At 37.9% G+C, this 23,368-nt stretch overlaps 1 protein-coding gene across 3 annotated transcripts in view; it reads left to right on the forward strand.

The window, feature by feature from the left end:
* The window catches only part of GABRB1 (gamma-aminobutyric acid type A receptor subunit beta1), a 395,118-nt gene that overhangs the window by 38,962 nt on the left and 332,788 nt on the right, over positions 1 to 23,368 (forward strand). The window lies entirely within an intron of this gene.

Genomic DNA, 23,368 nt, shown 5'->3' on the forward strand with positions numbered 1-23,368 from the left:
ATACTGTATCACATAAAAAATACAGATGGATGTAGTAAGCTGGTTTCTGTTTTCTCTTGTGATAGGTTTCTTGAAATCTGTGTTATTTATGTGTTGTCACCAATTTAATTAAATAACATTCAGAAATTATACAGCCAATTTGGCAGTACTTTAAGTTAATGTAACAATTTATCTGGCATTGTTAATGTGATTTTAAATGCTGACATGACACCATTATTGAGTATTTACTAAATATTTCTGTTGTTTAGCACACTTACAGCCTTTTTGTCTTTTTAATTTAGACAGTTCTTATTATAAACCTATACACTGTGATTTATCAGAACGGCTATTAAAGCACAGATAAATACAGTTAATCTCAAAGAGTATCCAGAATTGAATTAAATACAGACTCTTAATGGCAACAGCTGTTTTAACAACCTAGACTGCTTCTCTTACCCTTATTTGCTTTGAAAATTAATAGGTATTTCTGACCTCTTTTATTTTGGGATTATTAATTTCAAGCTATCATTGGATTATTTCTAAATTACATAGAATATGTGTAAGATAAATAAAATTTTCTTCGGATATAATTTTATAAACAACATTGTTCTACTCAAAGATTTTTAGTGGCACTTTAACAATAGTTTTTCTGCAAAAATCGGACAATGAATTCATTTCATATAGAAATGCATCATTACAAGCAAATAGGCTAAACAATAGTATATTTTTTTAAATGCCTGTATAAAAAAGAACCAAATTAAAGAACATATACAATGTGCTCAAATATATCTTTGAAGCTTGTGTCTAAAAGTGGCACAAATTAAAGAGCTTAAGGTATTTTGTAGCTCCTGAAAAATAAATCCTCCTTGTAGCATGCAAGGCTGATGTTGGATTTCCTCACATTAAACTTTGTAAGATACTTGCTCTAAGATACCAAAAAAGGAGGTAGGGACTGCCAGGGCAGAGATGTGGGAAGCAGGGCGTTTTCTGTAAAATAAGGCTACTAATATTGCATTTCTCATAGAATTCTTTTGAATATAAAGCCATATCATGGCTATAAAGTGCTTAGTATGGCGCTTGGTGCATAAGAAGTGCTCAATAGATGTTAACTATTGTCATTATTACTACTATTAACCAGGGCATACACAACGTGCAAAAAGGGTTCAGAGGCAGGAGTAACTAACACAAGGAAAACTTCAGAAGAGTCGATATTTGAGTCTTATCGAGAACACGGATATATAGTTGTCATATAAAGATGGAAAGGAGCTAAAGCTGGAAGAATTACAATTACCAGTGAGGATGCAATTGTTAATTGAATTTTAAACCACTTATCTTTTCTGTGCACCACACCAAAAGTAACTAAATGGCAGATGTGGCACTAGCAAGATCTCAGGATTATCTCAGCAGTTAAGGGCAAATCACTTAAAATAGCTATGTTACTGAAATGGAAGAATTTCCTTCCTCTGTTGCCAAGGTCTGGTAAGGAAGGGCTGTTTTTAGAGCAAGTTTCTTCCAGAATTAAAAATGGCCTCCATGAGGATTTTTGCTGCCAATATGAGGCTAAGTCGTTTCTGTTTCACCGAGGAGCCACTAGCGCATAGAATGAAACGGTTGAAATCAGAGAACAGGGAAAGCTACTAGGAATGTTCTTGTGGCAGCAAATCAGAAGCATCCTGTGATTTTTTTTTTTCCATTCAGTTGCTGACCCAACCAAAGAAACACCCTATTCCACAGGTACCAGCTGAATTAGATTTTGCAAATGTTATGAGAATTTAAACTTAATTCTGAAATATACAGAAATTGGAGACACATACATGATGCTATGATAGTCATTAATTTAGTGGTGCAATTAGAAATAAAGCCTGCAGTCCAAGTAGATTTGTTTTCATGAATGCCAGAGGTGAATAGGCAGTCTATGCTTGGTCTTTCTGTCTGTCACAACTGGTGAATCAAGTAAGTGAATCAAGTGTTAGATCTCTCCAAAATAGTCAAAGAAGGAATTAAGCTTGCACCCCATCCTCCGGCCAGCATGTTTGTGATATATAGAGAATTCTTTTAGGTGGTATATTTTTATGCCTATTTCAGTAACAAGGGAGTTTATCTTTTAAAATATGTTTGTTCTTCACAGAAATCCCTACTTGCCACATCAATATGGGGTCCTATAAAATATTAGAAAATATGTGAAAACAGCATAAGAAAAATGGAGGGGAAATACAGCACATCTATGAAGGCATCTGCTGGCAGTGGATAATTCATAATATTGGAATTGGGATTTCCAAGAGTTTGTCATCTCTCTTTTCCAAAAATGCAGGAGTCACTAAAACCTGGCAACCTATACCCCTGGAGCCTGCCTGGGTCAATCCAGAAATGATTCTATAGCTGTAGATGAAAATCTACCAGCCAGTAGGGTCTGGAATGAGTTTTACTTCTGTAATCTTTGTGTGGATGGAGGAACTAACTCCATGTTCTTGAGTGTTCACCAAGTCATAAACTTTCCCTAATCTCCACTCTGTTTCCCTGGTGAGATGTCATCTTGTCTTGTTTCTTGGTTTGCATTCCAGTTTCCCATGTGGGACTGACTGTCTCCCTTGACTGATTCCAGCAATGTAGAGCCCTGACCTCCTATCTGGGCCTGGTCCTCCCTTTCCTACTCAAAGGCTGGTGTCTGTCTTTCTCCTTCAGCCATTGGTAGAAGTCTTGCTCCCATGAAGCTCTTGACCCAATGACCCACTTGCCTGGAAATTCCCACTGCTTTGTTTCGTAACTAGACCAGCTAGATGTCCCTTGAGTACAAACCAGCTTAGATCAAACAGGAGTTGCATATGTTCTCTTAATATGGAGCCCAGGCTGCTCCATTTGTGAGTCATTCCTACAACTGGATTGGTTTACCAGCCCCAGTCTGGGCTGTTGATGTCCAGACAAGACCCCTTTTCAGGGGGCTGATGGATTCATTGCCAAGCAGCCACGGATGTTGCTGCAAAGCCTCCCAGCAGCCCCCTTCTCTGGAGAATTGCCCTTGGTCCAATAGGATTCTTAACCGGGAGGTTACCCACCGCCGTCCCAGCGTCCAACTGTCAATGATTTTTAAAGATGCAGCTTCCTGACCTCAAGGTGGGACCAACTCCCTAGTGCAATTTGTGTTCCATGGTGTGGGACAGACTAAGGCTTTTCTCCACCAGAGATGACATACTTGCTTAGCTATTTTTCTTATCCTATCCCTGCTTCTCTTGCTTCTCTTCTGAGTGCCCTCTCTTAAAAATGGTTTTTCCAAGAAGCCGCATTTTAGGCTCCGCTTTGGAAACAGACCAAAGACAACTTTCCTTTCTACTTGACCCAGTGATGGGATCCCAGGCTTGAGACCAAATCATGAGTTTACCTCTCAGGTCATAAGTTAGGCTATAAAATCATCTCAGTGTGACCTGCCATCTGCCAAGCCAATTGAGCCTGTTCTTTTTCTCCCTAACTTCCATAGCCAGTCCCTAAGTATCACCTCCTTTCTACTCTCTCCCCAAGCAAACCTTGCACAACGCAAAGCTTGTTGCATAAACCTGGAAGTACAATGGAATTCTATCAGAAATTGAAATGTACTCAAGTCCCAAAAGTTGGTACATCTTACCATGGGCATCACTGGATCCCAATTTAAAGAACTGAGTTTCTGGAGAAGGTTAATAGTTACTCACTTACTCACTTACTCTACCTTGTTGGGAGCTAGATTTGTTTTTTGAATAGACTGGTCCTTTAAAGACTTTAGGCCACAAACTGTTCTAAGAAGTTTTACACACAGTATGCATTAAGCAGTCCACATGACAAGGGTGACCTCCTTACCATCTACCTGGAGTAGGGAACAAAAATAATGAACTAAAGTGGAACATGAAATATCTATAGAATAGCCATTTTTCTTATTCCATGTCATCTGTATTATGTTCCTTTGAGGCAAATATATTTTGAGTAGAATGTACAATCAGCAAGTTTTCTATTATTTACAAATTGCTGAGTATATACTGTCAAAACACTCACTGAAAATACTTCACATTCTCTCAGTCATGCTGAGAAAAACACAATCACTCATGGAAGAGTTTGACTACAGAATAAGCACACCCTTCGAAATAAATGTTTATGGAAACCACATGAGATACTTTGCTCCACTTTTGCCTTTTGCTAAAAAATTAGCTTATCGAAGACCTGAAGGCCAGTTTTTTCAAAGTCTCATTAGCTCAAGTTTTTATGAATGATTAGAGATATTGCTGTATTATCAGTCACTGGAAAAATTTAAGGGACGCAGGGCTACTTGCAGGTATAGGTGGCTCGTTATCATTTTTTTCTTTCACATTTTTCTCTTGCCTCACATTCTTTCCCTTTCCTACCAGTTGCCACTTCCACACCCTAACTTTTCACTATTTACGTTGAAAAAGATCATAACCTAATTTAAATCTTTTCTAAAATACCATCCTTAAACAAAGTTGTAAGGTGCGTGAAGAAGCATGGTATATGAAGCTGGGAGGCCTGACTTTTATTTCAGCTCGGTTCTTTCCTTCCTGTGTGTCATCTGGTTTTTTTCTTAGTCTTTTTTTACAGCCCTCACTTTGATCGTCTGTAAAATTAGTTTGTGAGATCAGCGAGCCTGAGAATATCTTTCAGCTCTAACACCCTAGAATACTATAATTTCATCTCCAGGCCCCTCCTCCTTGTCATCCTATATCCAGCTTCTCTTTGGCAATGACTTATTATCGGTCACCCCCTCTGGCCCATAGTCTCCGAACGTTTTTATCCTCCAGTTCCTCTTTTCCATCCTAAGTGTCCAGAGTCCTATTTCTTCAGGATCCTACTCTCTGCACAGAAAGAGACGTGGCCACTCAATAAAGATCTAGGGCCCTGTCTTGTCAGTAATTAGCGCTACATACATGGCAAATGGCAGACACGTCCTTCTCCTCATGTGTGAAATGGAACTAATAATAGTGTTCTGTCAGTTTTGAAATGTTAGGAGTTCGGAAGATGAGAGAGAGAAATCTGTGAAGTGTTAAGTGTCATAGAAATGTAGTGTATTATGATAAATGAACACATTAGCATGGACTGCCGTGTAATCTCTCCCAGGTAACTCTTGTTCTTTTTAATAAGACCTTCAAGAGACAAATTTCTTAATCAAAACAATGACCCTAAAGGTCTTGTGAACACTCTACCAGTCTGGTGGGGGAGATGTGTAGGCTACAAGAGGGGCTGTATGGCACCTCTCCAATCACACTCCCATTTACAGCTTTGTGGTTACGCACAAAGGGGATTTGCCTAGATGTCTGTCTTTACGGATCAGACTGCTCTAGCTATACTTAATGATAGTGTGAAACCCACTCAATATGCAAGATCAGCACATCAGGTGGATGTATTGTTATAGTTTAAACAGTATCCAAAAGCCGGGATGAAAGAGAAGAGGACTTAAGTCTAATCCTTAAGATTATGTTTTGCAATGAATGGTGATCCTGAGGAATGAAATATTGTGAATTAAAAATCATCCCAGCTTAAGATGACATAATGCAGCCTTTGATACCTTTGAAAATCTGTCCAGAACTAAAAACCCAAAGTATTTAATGGATCAGCCATAGCCAAAAAATCAGAGTTTTCTTTCCTCAGATCATTATGGGGATATAGCATTGGAGGCACGTTTATGCAGATATTGAGGCACTATTCAATAGACCTTAGGCCTGGCGTTTAAATTCATTTCCTTCATTTACAGAATTAAGATAACCTTCAATGAGATAATGCATAATAAAGTAGCTAGAGAAAACTTGACACAAGGCAGGTGATTAGTCCAATTCACACAGTTATTACTATATTTGTTTCTATGTAGTCTCTATGTTTTATGCAATACATTTTCTCTGTGCAGTTCTATAAACATTCCAATAAGGTGCATGATTTTGTGTTCAACAATCATAGTGTTAAAGCAGCTCTTATTATCCGGGAAGTTGTGCTGATGCGGTCTCGCTGCCACCAGAAGTTTGTCAACATCAAACTTCTCCTGTGTGGGGTACATTCACCTTCTGGAAGCCAACAAGCAAATAAACAAACCCAAATAAACCTGCCCATGATGTCATGGTCAAAAAAGAAAAGAATCATAATGTTATACTTTAAGAAGTATATCTCTTCCTTCATCTCCCTCTTACTCAATGGTTGATGAATCTCAATTTATCCAATTTTAATGAATTGAATGTTTTAGACAGGAGGTACTACAATGGCTTTTCCTAGTATTAGATATTAGAACCCACGAAAATCCATTCAATACCTACTGGCTGTTTTGTATAGCAAACTTTACATTTTCATTGACTTGTGGGACAAGATTCCTTCTGGCTACAAGAGTGGGCTGTGTACCAGGCAGAATAACCTCAGGAGAAAATGAATTTAACTTTTCTTGGGGCTCTCTCATTTGTTTGTTTTGTAATCGTATATAAGTTGTTTTATTTCTCTTCCACTGTAAAATAGAGAGGGTAATGCTTGCTTATTTTACAAAATTATTAAGTAGATGCAAATAACTTTAGATAATACATGAAGTTCTACAAATATAAATAAGAATTTATAAATTTAGAGTTAGTGGTATAAATGATATTGACATATATGGTTTCATGCAACTCTAGTCATCTGATGTCACTTTCATGATTTTTGCAAAAGCTGAGGATCACTTGAGTTATTATTTACATAATATTTTATATCAACTCTATTTTGTTACCAAAATTAAATTATTTTTAAAACGAAACTTTCTATCACTGCTGTAAATGGAAAATACTTTGAGAAATAGAAGATAACTTCAAAAATAAATTCAATAAAAATAATGCCATTAAATTCTAGCTAGATGCTGCTGCCTGCTATGTCTCTGACCTACTCTCTTTGTTAAAATCAGAGGCTAGTAGCTATTACAGAGCATCGAAAATTACACTAGTTTTATACCTAGGCTTTCTACCAGATGTAAACCAGAAGTATTGCAAGATATTTAAAAAGAGAGTAATTTGTTCACTGAGTCATTCTCTGCTATTTCTTACATGACTTAAAATTATCTTGCCTCACATATGTAGGACATGTCCCTCATTTGGAGGGAAAGCAGCACAGCAGGAAGTGTAATGGGTTAGGAGTCTGTGCTCTGCCCCATACCTTGGCACGTCACTGATGTCTGTGAGTCTTAGTTTCTTAATTTCAAATACGGGTGTTGAGATATATTATTTCTAAGGTCTCTCTTCCCTAAAATACTGTGCAGTGTATTTCATTGATACATGCAGAATAGTTAGCACCTCACTTCGTAAATATCTGAGAATGTCTAGATTCTCATTTCTAAAGGAACGATCTTGTTCATCACAAAGTTCTGTCTTTATAAATAGGTCATTCTGAACTTCTATTGACATCACCAATTCAATAGATGGCCAAGCTTATGGGGAAATCAGGGAATTCACTTTAATACTGCCTGTAATGAGAGATTAGATGCAATAGGGTATGTGAAATTATCAGATATTCATGAATAATAGGCTACCCTGATCTCTCCTGCTAAAGTGCTACAGAAATGTCCTAATTGATAGTACGCTTTTACAAAGGAAAAGAAAAAAGGATAGATTACCCTACTTCCAACAAGCCTTCGGCAAGCACACCTGAATAAATACAGCACTAGATGAATTTAGGAGACCATTAGTCTTGTAATAGATGAATTCTCAGTGATTTAATGATGACTTAAAATGCAGGCCTTGATAATGTCTTCCGCTCTACAAAGCAGGTCATTTCGGTTGGTGGGAGACACCGACTCATGCTTCCCATTGCATGCTTTAGACTTTACATTCTTGAGACTATTGTTAGTTACACACATGAATGCATACATATGTATTATATATTACTACAAGGGAGGCAAAACTTGAGTTCCTTTTAATTTGTAGTAACCGGCAGCTTTTCTTAATATCTTATTTTGTGAAATGTATGCTCTTCTAAAGCTGATGATTATATATGCCACCCAACTTTCCCATTGATTATCAGAATAAAGTAACAAATGTGCATCAAAAGCTTCGCATTTAAGTCCTGGGGTTAGAGGCTCCTCCAGGCAAACTGATCAGTGGTGAAAACAGGGCCGGCCGTCCTCTCTCAGATCTTTGCTGTGTCTTTGGTCAGGCACTCCAGTGTTGGTCAAAGCTGCTCCATCACATTGCTAGCTACCTCACCCCACCCTAAAACTCTTCATCTCCTTGTCCCGCACCAGAGCTTACTAAGTCCTGGCTTACTTGTCCTTTGGAATTTTGGTTCCCGCCCTGCGAACCTAGGACCTGTTAAAGATACCTCCCTGACTCACTTTTACTACTCACCACTCAATAATTGTTCTGGATTTCCCCAAGCCTCTGCTCACCTAGGCTCATTTTCTGATCAAAGACATACCTCACTAGAGAGTCTGTTACAATCACCAACCTGCTTTAGGCCCTCAGACAGCTCACTCTGTCTCCCAAGCCCTGGGTATGGGCTGTAACATCGTATTGCCTCGTAGGAAAAAATCTCAGCGGTAAAGGAGAAAAAAATTAGAAAAGGAATACAGTTTGATTCCTTTAAATTAAAACTGATCATTTTTTAATCAAAAGGAATTCTTAGAGTAAGTCATCAATATGAATGTAAAGTAGCTATGGTTTCTTTCATGGTGGACAAATTAAATTAAAAGTCTCAAGGACAAACATCAACTACAGCTTAAATAAATAGAATGTGTTGTACTCAAATGTCATGCCGTTTCTATTTCAGCCTTCTGTGGGAATGCTTCTGCCAATATGTGGTTTTGGCTTTGTAAGGCAAACACAGGGAAGCTGTTTTCTTTGTCTTCTAGATTTTAACTGGTAATCAATATAACCTAGCACCACTGAACTGGCTAAACCTGATTACTATCTATACTCACATATGCCTTCAAACTAGGCTTACCCATCTCTCATTTCAAGGTCAATACCCAATAAAGGTAAATGCAAGATACCAAAGCATCTCTGATGCAGGATCTCTCCCTCTCTCTCTCTGTATGTGTGTGTGTGTGTGTGTGTGTTTGGATGCACTGAATAAGCAGCTCTGACATCAATAATCTTTCCCTAGAGTCAGTTTATACAATTCATAGAAGGATTTAGCATAGCACTTGGCACAAAATAGAATTTTGTAATGGTACCTATGATTAGTTTGGGTTTCTCACACTGCCTGATTCTGAGCTTCTCATCCCTCAGGCTTAACTCTGTTTCTGGTGCTAAGGGATTTAGAATGAGTCATAAATAACATAGCTCAGGCAGCCAGAGTGTTCTCTGGCAGAGCCAGGAAAAGTCCCCTTCAAGATGAGGCAGGTATTGACCCTCCATTTCACTGTTAAACTGGCCTGTGCTCTTGGGTTCTACATCAACAAAACCAATTTCAGCGAGAACTGCCACTTACTAGCTGTGGGACGGTGGGCAAGTTATAAACCTGTGAGTCTCTGTTTCTCTTCGTTTGAGATGGCTATCAGTAACTTATTACATGATTTGGGGTAAGACGCCTAACTCACTTTCCCTCAGTTTCCTCACCGCTAAAATGAAGAAGTTGGGCTTGTCACTATTAGATAATCACTAAAATTCCATCTAGATCTGATATTTTTATTCATTGACAGGTGATTAAAAAATAAATAAATGATTAAAACAATAAACGTGTGTCAACCTATTATATAATATTTTCCCCCTCTTGATATTGGAAGTTTAATGAAAAGAATCTATGGTAATATTCTATATTAGATTTTTTGTGGCTATGTCTACATTTTAATCTTTAAAACACTTTTTTTTTTTTTGCTTCTAAAACAAGTGAAAATGATTCACAAGTAAACAACATTCACTTTGTATTAATGCAACACTTAATTTTCTGTGTTCATCAGTTCACAGATTGCTTATGACTTACCATATTGGCACTTGACAGAGATTGAAACAGTATATTGAACTAGTGTAAATAACAAATTTAGAACAGCAGGCTGTTTGCAAAAAAGAAAAAAAAATCTCACTTCTCAGAAGATTTTATTTTTCAAGGGAAGGAAAGATTATTTTGAACTATTTTAGTTATTGTTGCTGTATTACAAATCAGTCCAAAATCTTGTGTCTTAAAATGATAGTTTTTTTCCTCATGACTCTCTGGGTTGGGCAACTGTCTTGCTGGTCTAATCTGGAGTCACTCCTGTGGCTGCAGTCATCTGGTGACTCAGTTGAAGGCTTTATATGATGGAGATGATTTTATTCACATATGCAATTGGGGCTTGCTCTACCTGTCACCTCCAGCTGGCCTGTCACCTCCACAGCCTGGTAACCCAAGGTTCCAAGAGGGCTAGAGCAGATGCTGCAAGGTCTCTTAAGGCCTGGGAGAATTCGAAGCGTTGCTGTTGCCACATTCTATTGGTCAAAGCAAGTCACAAGACTATCCCAGATACAAGAAGGTGAAGAAATAGACTCCAGCTCTTGACGGCAGGAGTAGCATGTCACATTGCCAAAGGATGTGACAGAGAGGAGTGATTTACTGTAACAATCTGCCATGCCAATATACTGTTTCCATAAAGACAATTTGGAGAGAACTCTTTTATCCCCATGGTCTTAACAGCTTTGATTTAAATAATTTAAATTATTAACATTTAAACTATGTTAAATGAAGAAGAGTTCTTATAATTAGCTGAACTCAAAGTATTCAGAGAATAGTACAGTGACATTTTTAAAGATAACCACTTCCACTTTTCCGATGTTGAGGATTCTTAGTCAAACATTTAATTGTTTAAAGATAAATATGTGGTCTATGGGAATTGGTTAATGGTTCTTTTGTATTGTAAATGGAATTTTCCTTACCAAAAATGTTTTTTAGTTTCCTTCAGGAAAGTCATTGGTCACATAGTTCTTAAGATTTTTTTTTTAAAACAACCCATATTTTAAAAAGAAAACCAAATCTTTAATACATTCTTTTGTATTAGAAGATTTTTTACACACATGAAAAAGGCAAATGCTAGATAAAGGATAGTATTGTTGAAAATTATTAGTTTATAAAGGGAAATTGTGAGCACTCAGCTAATCAGAACTCAGAACTTCACCAATGAAGAAGTCAAAAGTCATTGAAGTATCAATAATGGACCTGCTAAACCAAGCTGAAAACTAGGGCAAAAAATCACAGCGCGAGTCTATGGAGTGAATGCAAATGCTCCTGTACCTGTCAGATTATACTATTCTTAATTCACTTGCTCATTACCCACATCTGTGTTGTAGGATGGCTTGCGGTCCACAGGGGTGTCTAACGTCATCACTCAAATAGGTTCTCATTTTTTCCAAGACAGTCCTCTTAGTGGTCTTGTCAGGAAGGGAAAAATTTCCCCTCTACCTCTCTCGAGTTCTTGTGGCTGGACTAATGCTAAAATTGACACATGACAGATTTAAGAAACAAATTTTGATACATGTGCATGGCGGTCTCATAGAAATGGGACCTAAGAAGTGAACAAAGCAGGCAGGTCTTATATTTTTCAAAGAAATAATAAATTTGTGAGGAATTGATAGGACAAAGAAACCTGGGTTTGGGGTGGTTCATTAGTGAAAAATCTATACAGAGTTTGGGCTTAGGGTAGTAAATTTAATAAGTAACAAATTCAGTCCCAAATTCCCTGTCTGTGGTGATAAGAGTGTCTTCCTGCCTCCAGATGCAGGGAATGCCCTCTCATGTGACAGATTTATTTCCTGCTTTAGGGAGCCAGGGAGGAGGGTCAGAGTGTCCCTCTTGCATTGACTCTTTCTTAAGTAACTAATTCAATGTAATCAATAGACATTGAGGCACATTTGGGGAAGCCTGCTCTGGGCCCTACAGTCTTCAGTGCCTGGGAGGCTATTGGAACAGCCTCAGTCCTGTTTCTGATGCCTCCATGACTGCCATATTCAAAGCGCTGAAATGTTCCTAGGTTTCCTTTTGTCCTTAGGGTGCTGGGACCAAGCTTGATCCCACGTGGAAGTGGGGAAATGCTGCTTCCATATCTCATAAAACACTTTATTGATTTTCGAAGTGCCTCAACCTTTGTCTGAATTAATTCTCTCCAAAGGGTTTTTACTTAATCCATGAGGATGATATAGGGTCATTGTATTAGTCACGGAACTCCAGAGAAACAGAAGAAAGAGGATGTACATAGATATAAGTTAGAGGAGATTATAGGAATTGGCTTGCACAGCTATGGAAGCCAAGAAGTCCCACGATCTGCTGTCTGCAAACTGGAGACCCAAGAAAGCTGGTGGTGTAATTCAGTCCTGCTTTGAAAGCCTGCACACCAGAGGAGCTGCTTGTGTGAGTCCCACAGCTGCAAAGCCCAAGATCCAGGAGCTCAGATGTCCAGGGGTAGGAGATGGGCAGCTCAGCTCAAGAAGAGAGAGAATTCGCCGTTCCTTTGCCTTTTTGTTCTCTTGGGGCCCTCAATGGATTGGATAATGCCTGCCCACATTCGAATGAGCGAATCTCTTTACTCAGTCTACTGAATCAAATGCTAATCTCTTCCAGAAGCACCTTGACAGACACACCAAGATATATTGTTTTACTAGCCCTACAGGCATCCATGAGACCAGTCAGCTCAACACACAAAATTAATCATCACAGTAATGAAGCCAGGCTATTGTTCCTACTGACCATTTTTCTCTCTATTCAAGCAAGCGCCCAAGGACTTCCCCTTCTCACAAGCAAGTTTCTCTACTGGAAATAAACAGGTATAATTCCCTACAAGCAAAGAGACATTGGGAAAAGATGATAATCTTTTGACTTCACCAACCCATGAGACATGCCAGGATGTATCGGAAGTTCAATTTAGGCTCAGCTAGAACGCCAGACATATGACATAATAAAATATGTTAGCCTTAATACCTGATTTTCAGGGTTTCCCAGACAGGAAGGTCAAATCCTAGAATATCTAGTTTAAAGCCCTGTGATTATTAATCCTACATGATCCCATAATATTATAAAACTTTCCTTTGAATAAACTTCTTGAAAGTACCTTGGGGAATCAGTATAGTATGGTGAAAAGAGCTTGCAGTCAGACAGATCTTAACAAACAAGCACCCTCTCAAATTAGCATCATGTTTTAAGGTTTGTTTTCCTCATTTGAAAAATTAAGATAATAAAACTTAATGTAGGATTATTTGAGGAACTGAGGAAGAAAATGTGTGTAAAGCATTTAGCATACCATTCAATAGGAGGGAGCAAACTTTGGATACAAAGAAGCTAGCGTTGCTTTTGCAGCCTAGGAACCTACTTAGGGCCTGGGAGGAATAGTTCCTTCTTAATTATATGTATATTAAAATGGTAATTTCTATATGTCATGATATTACATGGAAATGTTAATCTGGGTATTATTTTAATTCTTATTTACTATGGTGGTTAGAGGAAGTGATGGAGGGCAAGAAACATGAAATTGTATAAGATATCCACTCCATGAATGCACTTGAAAGTTAGAAAGTTGACTGCTTTTCCTACTTTCAGAAAAAATGTGAGGCATTAGAATTCCTTCAGCAGACGTTTATGGAACACTAAGGGAGCATAATTACTGCCCTCATGGAAGGGGGCAAACAATAAACAAATGCAATACTGCATATAAGAGGCTGAGATAGGAACATCCGGGTCAAAGAAAAATGACTTTAAATGGGGAGACGAGGGAGGCCTCTCTAAGGAAGTGACTCTAAACTGAGACCTGGAGAAGGAGAAGCACCTAGAAATGTAAAGACCAGGAGTACTAGGCTGGGAGAAAAGCCACTGCTGAATCCTAGTGGAAGAGCCTGGCATGTTTGCATGGCCAGGGTTAGGAAGAGGAAGAAAAGTGGTAGGAATGAGGCTGGAGAAGCAGGAAGCACCTATGGAAGAACCATGTGGGCTCCAGCCTGGAACCCTGAAGAAGAGCTGGTTTCTTTACTTTGCAGCTGTGTCATTGAGAAGTCCGGCTGACGTTACAAGGACCCATAAGCATGGAATTCTTATTGTATTCAATACTTAACAAATGATGCATTAACCACTGAACCACTAGCTGCTATTGCCCATCCAAAGACTAAGCTGCTGACCATCATTCCAACAGCCTGCATGACTTCACAAAGAGATCTATTAACTGTCATATTTCCTAGCTGTAGCCAATGTTTGCAGGACCTGTCTTTGTAAAAATAAGATTTTTGGATTCCACATATATGCGTTAATATACAATATTTGTTTTTCTCTTTCTGAGTTAATTCACTCTGTATGACACTCTCTAGGTCCATCCACGTGTCTACAGATGACCCAATTTTGTTCCTTTTAATGGCTGAGTAATATTACATTGTATGTATATGGAATCTAGATTATCTTATTTGCAAAGCAGAAATAGAGACACAGACATAGAGAACAAATGTATGGATACTAAGGGTGAAAGGGGGTGGGAGGAATTGGGAGATTGGGATTGACACATATACACTATTGATACTAGGTATAAAATAGACAACTAATGAGGAGCTACTGTATAGCACAGGGAACTCTTCTTAATGCACTGTGGAGACCTAAATGGGAAGGAAATCCAAAAAAGAGGGGATATACGTATATGTATAGCTGATTCATTTTGCTGTACAGTGGAAACTAACACAACATTGTAAAGCAACTATACTCCAATAAAAATTAATTTAAAAAAACTAAAATAAGATTTTTGTATTTGGGGAAAGAGAAGGCAATATGATTATCCCTGCAAAGAATACAAAGCTTTCTCTGCTCAGTTTCACAGTCTTTTCCCAGATCTCAACTGACTTCTTTGCCTTATATGAAAACCAGAGACCCCATTTTCTTTTCTCCTTCTAGTTCCCAATTAGCGAGTTTTTTTTTTTTTTTGGACCAGTGGGGTGAGGGGGCTATGGGGTGATGTAACCTTTATCCTTAAGCCTAGAGTGATGGGCATGATCTGATTACTCCAGATTTTCTTTTTCTTTCTTTCTTTCTTTTCTTTTTTTAAATAAGATGCTTTATTACTTTAAAAACCAAATATTTTCCTTTACAATAAAATGAGACGTCAAGACTGCTTGCCTAATTTTAAAACCCTTATTTAATTACACACATGTCCTTGGAGGTGTAAGATTGCATTTCTTTTTTTTAAATTAAATTTTGTTAAATTGAAGTATAGCTGATTTACAATATTGTTAGTTTCAGGTATACAGCAATATTGTTAGTTTCAGTTTTTTATATGTATATATACTGTTATATATATATACTTTTATATATATATATATTTTTTCAGATTATTTTCCATTATATGTTATTACAAGATATTGAATATAGTTCCCTGTGCTACACAGTAGATCTTTATTGTTTATCTATTTATATATAGTAGTGTATATATGTTAATCTCATACTCCTAATTTATCCCTCCCTCCCTTCCCCTTTGGTAACCATAAGTTTGTTTTCTATGTTTGTGAGTCTGTTTCCATCTTGTAAATAAATTTATTTGTACTCTTTTTTAGATTCCACATATAAGTGATATCACATAATATTTGTCTTTCTCTGTCTAACTTTCTTCACTTAGTATGATAATTTCCAGGTCCATCCATGTTGCTGAAAATGGCATTATTTGATTCTTTTTTAATGGCTGAGTAATATTCCAGTGTGTGTGTATGTGTGTGTATGTGTGTGTGTGTGTGTATACCACATTTTCTTTATCCATTCACCTGTTCATGGACTTTTAGTTTGCTTCCATGTCTTAGCTATTGTAAAGAGTGCTTCTATGAACATTGGGGTGCATGTATCTTTTCAAATTAGATGAATACCTGGAATTGGTATTGCTGGATCATATGTTTTCCACAGTGGTTGCACCAATTTCCACTCCTGCCAACAATGTAGGAGGGTTCCATTTTCTTCACACCCTCTCTAGCATTTATTATTTGTAGACTTTTTGATGATAGCCATTCTGACTGGTGTGAGGTGATACCTCATTGTAGTTTTGATTCACATTTCTCTGATAATGAGCAGTTGTTGATCATCTTTTCATGTGCCTACTGGCCAATCTGCATGTCTTCTTTGGAGACATGTCTGTTTAGGTCTTCTGCCCTATTTTTGGTTGGGTTGCTTTTTTGATATTGAACTGTATGAGCTGTTTGTATATTTTGGAAATTAATCCCTTGGCTGTGACATTGTTTGCAAATCTTTTCTCCCAGTCCGTAGGTTGTCTTTTTGTTTTGTTCATGGTTTCCTTTGCTGTGAAAAAGCTTATAAATTTGATTAGGTCCCATTTGTTTATTTCTGCTTTTATTTCTTTTGCCTTGGGAGACTGACCTAAAAAAATATTGCTATGACTTATGTCAGAGAATACTTTGCCTATGTTCTCTTCTAGGAGTTTTATGATGTCATGTCTTACATTTAAGTCTTTAATCTTATATTTGTCTTTAATACTCCAGCTTTTCTTTTTGAAGCACAAAGAAATTTTCATATGTTTCACTATTAATCACAAGCACAAACATTGGACTGGGGAAAGAGGTAAAGGAAAGATCTTTAAAAACTTAGATATTTTTCCCTTTGGGGATCTCTGTTCTCCAGCCATTTTTGTACTTCTGAGGTTCTAACGTGATTCAGTGGCCTGTGTCCTTAGATTTTATTCCTAAAAGTGCAGTTCATCATTCTCCCTTTCTGCCTCAGCAAGTCCCCATAATCTCAATAGTACATGAGCTTATGGGGGAAAGCCTTGACTTTGGGAACCAAAGAGCTGTGTTCTAATCCAGCTTCACCACAAAGTGCCAGTCTGAAGTGGGTTATGTGTAACCATTTGAGACTATTTTCTCATTAGGAAATTGAGAATACTAATTCCTACTCTTTCACAGAGTTTGAGTGGAGAATATATGAAAATCAAATATATATATGTTAAAAAAAATATAGCATCAAGAGGCTTTAAATAGAAGGTCTGAAACATACAATGTTTTATAAATAAAGGAGAAAATAATAAATTGTTTAAGGATTCTAATATTACTTATAATCACATAATCAGATAGTCAATAATGAGATATATGGTCAGTTTTGTCTGATGGATAAAAAAGAATTATTACTCTATATACTATGGTTACCTTTTATACTATTAAAATCTGGGAGGAAAACAGAAACTATATGGAAGTAGGTAGTAAAAATATCCCAATTGTTATCAGATTATTTGCAAGTAGCAGATTTAGGGCAGAAACCACATGTCTTCCTTTGATAATTCTAGAGAATAATTTCTGCCTAATGTCATTTTAGTTCTATCACATTTGTGACGATTCTTCCTTCAGTACATTTTTTAATCAGGAAACTGCTAATGTTATCAGACTTTTTAGTTGAATGTAAAAACAATTACTGCTATGATTGGGAAAGTTATTAATGCCATACGTGACCCATCTAAGGGGTAGGAAATTGAAAGTAAGTTGTTTACTTTTATATCCTGTTAGCAAAGAAGTTTGAATGACATGCTATTAATTTCATGAAGTAGAAAATGTCTAATACAATCAATTGTAACCAGCCTTTCCCACAATAGACTCCCATCTATTTTAGATTACAAAATTGCATAAAATTTGTCATACAGAGCCATTTTACAGTGTTTCCTCTTAGTCCTCTGAAACATTCAAATCCAGGAATTGTGCAGAACTGGAATCTGATGGTAGGAAGACAAGGTAAAGTGAAGAAGTTGGGTGAAAATCAAACTGATGGATATTTTCCTGGCAGCTGACCTGACAGACACAACATTGGGCAAATTATTAGCCATAGCATATTGGAATATTTTGGAGTTGGTGTGGTCTCACCCTGATTATCTTTTCTCTCCCTCAAGAATTAAGGACAGGAACCCTGGCTTATGCTGACCCTTTCTATTGATCTCAAGCTTTCAGGGAAATAAAAAGAAGTTCTGTCTCTCTAACTACTAAAGATTAGAGAACCTAACTAATACAATAAAGGTATGAATATAAGCGAACTTTACCCAGAGACCTCAAAAAGATCGGAGTGCATAGACAAGAAAGTGTGGACCAGTGTAGCATAGGGGTAAGCATGCCTGCACATGTCTTGCAGCGTGAGGCATACACGTGTGCCTGCCAGGAATGGCTTTTTTCTACGTAGTTCTTTTCTACTCTTTCATCATGGACCACCCCAAGTATCACTTCTTCTATGAGACTTTTCCAGGCAGTGTCTCCTATCTCCTCAAAGAGTATAGATTTCTTATAGTCTGGTCCCACTGCGTACAGCTCAATAATAGCACTAATTACTTTTTAATATGATCAGTTCATTTATCCCACAAGGCAGTTTTGTCCCCCAGGGGACCCTGGGCAGTGTCTGGAAATATTTTTGGTTGTGACATCTAAGGAGAAGGCTGCTTGCTACTGGCATCTAGTGGGACCAGGGATGCTGCTAAACATCCTGCAATTTGCAGGACAGCTCCCACAACAAAGAATTGTGCTGCTTGAAAAGTCTGCAGTGCTAAGCTTGAGAAACCTTGTAATAGCTCATTGTTAAATTCTCACTGAATATCAGAACCTGTGTTAGGTTCAGAAGGGAGAGATAAATATCAAGATAACAGGGTCAAGTTATTTCTTTACATGACAGTCTTCCTCCCTGTGTTAAAGTGGTAACATTCTGAGCTTACAAAACAGAAACAGCCTCACAGACGTTGAAAACAAACTTACGGTTACCAAAGGGGAAAGGCAGGCGGAGGGATAAATTATGAGTTTGGGATTAACATATATACACTACTGTATACAAAATAGATAACCAACAAGGACCTACTGTATAGCACAGGGAACTCTACTCAATACTCTGTAATAACCTATATGGGAAAAGAATCTGAAAAAGAATGGATATATGTATATGTGTAACTGAATCACTTTGCCGTATACCTGAAACTAACACAACGCTGTAAATCAACTATATTCCAATAGAAAATAAAAATTAAAAAAAAAAAAAAGAAACCTTTCTCGTGACTCTCCCCTCCAATCAGCCTCTTGGCCCAATGAGTGCCACAACCGTCCATTCATTCTGTTCCTCAAGGCTAGGAGTCACCGTGGTCTTCTCTCTCCTCCCCATTTCCAGTTCATTACCAAGTCCTGCAGATTTTTCTTGCCCTCCCCACATCCTACCTACTAGACATAAATTTTTCCTCTGACTTTCAGCTGCATTTAGGATAAAGACTAAATTCTTCCAAGTCGTTTCATGTTCTTTTCATGTTCTTCCCCGGCTTCTCCACTAGCCTCACTGAACACGATGCCCCTCCCTGGTCCCTTTCTGCCCTCCATCCACATAGCCTCCTTTCGGATTTTTGTTCTGGGCCTTCCTACACACTGGGGTCTCTGTCTGAGCTATGTTTCCTTTCCCTTTTTCCCCTGATTAAATCCCACTCATCCCACCTATCTCTGTTCAATTATTTCTGCCTCAGAGATACTTCCTCTGGCCACACTGTGGGTCTGTTCTCCCCACAGTCCCTCATAGCCCCTTTCTTTATAGCATTTGTCACTGTAATTATGCCTTAATTTGTGTGATTACATTTGCTTTTGCTCACCATTAATCTCCAGAAATTCGGAAGGGCCTGGAACGTCTTCAGAATTTATTGAACATTTGCTGAATGAACAAATAACTAAAGGAAGGAATATGTGAATCTGAGGTCATGTTATAGATATCAGTTGGCACAACTAGTTTCTGACTTTATTCACAGTTTAACTGTAGTCACTGCTCTGTTATTTCAAATAATGATTGAGATCAGTGCCCCACCACAGGTCTTACCATTATCTTAAACAACTGGTTTTATAGAGACTTATCCTCTTTCAACCAGAGCAGCTCTTTGGGCAGTAGTTGAAAAAAACATGCTAGGAAACAAAAATTTTTTAAACACGGTTTTGAAAAAGTAGGAATGAAAAAAGGTTTTACTCTAATCACATAATTGTTAAGACTTCACTGTTTAATTAATCTAAGTCTTTTACATGTGTAGAGGGTCCAAGCTTTAGCTTAAGCTATATCTCCTATTAGGATTGAAAGTCTGGAGTGTGTCTGTTGAATTGGTAAACCACACCTGCTAGCGGCCAACTTGAATGAGAATTTGAGAAGATGCAAGGGAAAAAAATGTCAGGCAGAAAAACCTAGCTTAGAAAAAAAATCCCTGATACAGCACAGTATTTGTCTGAGGGTTTGGTAAGGAATGGGACTGCTAAATGCAAACTTAAGAGTCATTCACTCATTCACTAAACGTAGTAAGACATGGGGCACAATGCTTTGGAACCCCTTCAAAAGAATATTTAACAGAGTTTACATAGAAAGGAGGAATAAACGCACTTTCTCATTTTGATAGAACTCTAAACAGCTCTGGCAACTTGAATGTCCCAGAAGCGATGGCGGGGTTAGGCAGGTGCCAGCAGACATGACAGACCAACAGAAGTACCACAAACCCCCAGTGGCTGTACCTGGCAAGGGCGACAGCAGTCTGTGTTCATGAGACAACACATGAACGATTCTGCAGTTCCCAGAAAAGAGGTCCAGGACAAGAAAAGAGGAAAAGTACTCTGCTTAGCAAATAAAGACTACAGCTGAGAAGCCTGGTTCCAGTGCATGTTTGAGAAGTTTATAAGGAGGAGGTGTCATGTATGTGCAAATGGGGATCAAGGGCTGTTGGAACACAATGACAACTCTGAACCCCATACCATTTGTACCTGCAGGCTGGTGAGGCCTGGCAGAAACACTGCAAACACTTACGACTCATGAAATTCATAAACTGATTCTTGATTCATACTGATCTTTTAATCTTCACATTTTTCAGTCACTTTCACTAGCTGTCACTGCTGAGTTACTCTCTCTCGAAATAGCACAGATGTGGATATTAATGTATTCTTTGCAAATTGTGCTTATTCTTCAATGGAAGTGACTATTATCTTTGATAACTTAATGAGGACTTTCATTCCAAAGATGAGTCACATGCATCAGATTCCATAAGCCATGGATCATCCTTACCTGGAATTTAAATGAGAATCATTACTTTATATTAAACTTTATCATTGGGGGGAAAACATCTGATAGACTAACCACATGTTTGAGGAACAATGAAAAATCTTGAAAAATATAAAATGCTTAGAGTAGACTAATGACAAATATTTCACTTTGCTTTTAGTGAGCCCATTTTTATTCATTTAAGGGACTTTTGTCATGGAGTCCTAGAGCTGGAAACACAACTCCATATGTCATATAGTCTGTCCTCCTGCCTTCACATTGATGGTGGTCTCGCATACTTTCATATATCTTCAGGGATCCCTTTTCTATGACCATGCCAATGTGAATATAAAAATTCCTATGCGTGGAGAGTAAATACAACCTCCTGTACCCTATGTTGATTTTAGATCCTAGAAGTCTTTGGGATTCTATTATTACTCTATTTTGCCTTACCTTTTGCCGATTAGAATGGAAACTGAAAGCTAAGTAGGCAGTGAGACAGGCCAGCCAAGAAGGGACCAGGCACTGGAAACGAGACATGGCTACCGAGGTGAAATAGACCCACCAAGTTGAACCCTGCAGAGAATAAGTGGTTTTGTAAAGGGAACAAGGTACATGCACAAAGAAGAATAATATAAGTAAAAAGTAGATTGTGGTAAATGTGTGTGGTAGGCAGAATCATGTCTCTCTATCCCATTTCCTAAAGATGCTCATGTCCTAGTCCTTAGAACCTGTGAATATGGTACCTTAGATGGCAAAAGGGACTTTGCCGATAAGATTAAGTGAAGGATCTTGAGATGGGGACATTATCCTGAATTACCCAGGTAAATGCAATCTAATCACTGGGTCCTTAATAATGGAGAACATTTCCAGCATGTGTTAAGAAAGAAGAATGATCTGAGTCAGAGTGAGCCGTTCCACTGAAAGAACATTAAGAGAGACGCAGCTTTGCAGGTTTTGAATGTGGAGGAAAGGTCACGAGCCAAGGAATGTGGGCAGCCACTCGAAACTGGAAAAAGCCAGGAAATGGATTCTGCCCTAGAGCTTCCAGAAAGGAACCAGCCCTCCTGACACCTTGAGTTTAGCCCAGAGAAACGTGTGCAGACTTGTAACCTACAGAACTGTAAGATAACAAAATTGTACTATTTTAAGCTCCTAAGTTTCTTGTCATTCATTACAGCAGCAAGAGAAAACCAATGTGATTAATAAGGTTGGGTCTCCCTTCTTCTGCCTTTGATTGCTTACATTCTCTCCTCAAAATAGCATCCAGAGTGACCCTATTAAAAAAAAAAAACAGATCATGTCTCATTTCTGCTCAGAATCCTCCAGTGGCTTCCAATCTCAAACGGAGGGAAAACGAAACTCCTCATCATGGCCTTCAAGGCCCCATGCCATCTGTCCCATCATTTCCTGTGACTTTATCCCCTACTCTTCTCCCTCTCACTTCCCCTTCTCCAGCCACACTGACCACCTTGCTCTTCCTAGAACTCACCTGGCAGGCTTCTGCTTCAGGATGTGGGGTTTGGTGTCCCTGTGACTAAAAATCTCTTTACTTTGATAGTTGGGGACTCGCCTGTATACCTTATATGGGTCTTTGTTCCAGTGACTCCCATTAAGAGAATATTCCATGACCACAAATAAATTGGAATTGAAACCTCCCACTTCCACCCAATTTCAATTTTTTTGCTTTATTTTTTGTCACGTCACTTTTACATAAAATATACAAAACCATTTTACATATATTTTACTTATTTCTGTTGTGCATTATCTTTCTCTTTCCATTAGAATGTAAGGCTCATTAGTACATGGAGTTTTTCTGTTTTATTCATTGCTGATTCTCCCGTACCTAGAATGTTGTCTGGCATGTAATTGGTGCTTAATACATATTTATTGAATAAATGAATAAAAATGATATTAGAATTAAAAGAGGGAATAACTTTAGATGTTTATTCTCTTCTTGATCTCATAATGACATTTATATTCAATGGAACCCAGGTAAAAGATTTTTAAAACAACATATGACTTTCTGCACAAACCAGGAATTTTATAGTTAATCTTGTGTTACTTAGATTTATGATTAGTCTTTCTCTAATCCAAGATCTCTCAGTACTTCCAGCTTATTTCTCAAAAACTTAGCAATGCACTAGTGTCTGTGATTATGAAATTTGCCTTGACACAGTGTAGCACTCTTTTGGTCTTGTCAAATTGGGATATATTCAATACTTAGTGACACATGAGCTGTCTTTCCACAGCCTCTTCTTAAAGTGCATTGGACACAACTGCTGTCATTCATTTCTCTATTACTAAAAATTAGCATGGTAATCTGGAGTAGTTTGTCAGCACACACACGCACAAAAGTGTTTTTCAGTTGAATTTTTTCTTCCTCCTACCTTTATTTCCATTTCGGCTTCATTAAAATTTGCCAAGGCTTCCCTGGAGTTGTCTCCCTGTCTCACGCCAAATCAATACAGGTATCATTTAC

The sequence above is a fragment of the Eubalaena glacialis genome, chromosome 5 (assembly GCF_028564815.1).
Source record: "Eubalaena glacialis isolate mEubGla1 chromosome 5, mEubGla1.1.hap2.+ XY, whole genome shotgun sequence".
Taxonomy (NCBI): Eukaryota; Metazoa; Chordata; class Mammalia; order Artiodactyla; family Balaenidae; genus Eubalaena; species Eubalaena glacialis.